Source organism: Penaeus monodon, chromosome 19 (genome assembly GCF_015228065.2).
Source record: "Penaeus monodon isolate SGIC_2016 chromosome 19, NSTDA_Pmon_1, whole genome shotgun sequence".
In the NCBI taxonomy this organism is placed as follows: domain Eukaryota; kingdom Metazoa; phylum Arthropoda; class Malacostraca; order Decapoda; family Penaeidae; genus Penaeus; species Penaeus monodon.
In genome coordinates this window covers 4,955,763-4,956,945 of record NC_051404.1, presented here as the reverse complement: position 1 = coordinate 4,956,945, position 1,183 = coordinate 4,955,763, and the positions used below count along the sequence as shown (strand labels likewise).

General features: G+C 33.5%; 1 protein-coding gene across 2 annotated transcripts in view; it reads right to left on the bottom strand.

Annotated features, from left to right (window-relative positions):
* LOC119585006 (ras-related GTP-binding protein A) overlaps positions 1-1,183 on the bottom strand; it is a 12,659-nt gene that overhangs the window by 5,453 nt on the left and 6,023 nt on the right. The window lies entirely within an intron of this gene.

The following is a 1,183-nucleotide window of genomic DNA, read 5'->3' as shown; positions in this document are numbered from 1 at the left end:
CAGGGATAAATCATGAAACAAAGACCATACAGAGATAATAGCTATAATAAACACATAATAACATTAATCAATTTTTATTCAAACAATCCCTATGGCCTCTGCTAACAACCCTCAACTTAGTAGATTTTTGCGAGACAGAGCTTATAGACCTCCCTTAGACAGGTTGCTTATTTGATGATAAGTTGCCAGGGAGGACTGTAAGCTCCGTCTCACAAAAATGTACTTAGTTGAGGGTTGTTAGCACAGGCCATTGGGATTGTTTGAATAAAAAGCAATTTATCACCAAATAAGCAACCAGTCTAAGTTCTATCGCACAAGAAACTATGCAATATAAGCCTTAGCTACCATTTGCTGTCATAAATTTAACACTGCACAGCTGTGTTTTCAATCTTTGTATAAAACCAACAACAAACAAGCTGATAAGCTTGCCTGGACAGATAAAGATAGTAAATGATTACAACATATTCTAGCAATAATATCAAGCCAAAATCTGAAAATCTCAAAAAAAAAAAATACATTTCATCTGAATAAATTTGAATTTTGAATTAGTATTACTCAAATGCTATCATGTAACATGTGATACAAACCACACAATCCTTACTCTTTGTTTCAGGACAGAATCTTGTACCAACTTCCTTTGCTATTTCTGTGAAACTTATCAAAAGATAGAGCTTCTACCATGTTATTTTCTGTGACAGATTTGATGAATGATAGAGTGCACTACTACTTTCATCCTAATAGTCTTAAATTATCAAAAGGGTCGGCTGATGTTTCCTTTTTAAAAGAGGCTTAACTTACTTTAATTTTGTATTACTGTCCTTACTTTCATTTGGTTTGACTGACTAAATCTGTGAATTACCTTTGTCTTATTTGTTGAAATGTCTCTTGAATAACTTTTTCATTACTAAAATAGATAACCAAATATGAAATAGCTTTTCCTATGAAGTGTGGTAGAGCAAACATTGTATATTCTGGCAAGATCAATACACAGACCAGGAGCAAACAACAGCTTTCTTAGCAATTTGTATCGGTAATTTCTTAGCTTCACATAGCCATCCCACCCTGTAACTATTACACCCTGATTCATTTACTCACTCAGTAATATGTGTAATTCCCTTGTTGTTTTCCATTGCAACTGAGGAAAGTATTGTTTATCTGTGCAGCATTTATCATGACCTATAGT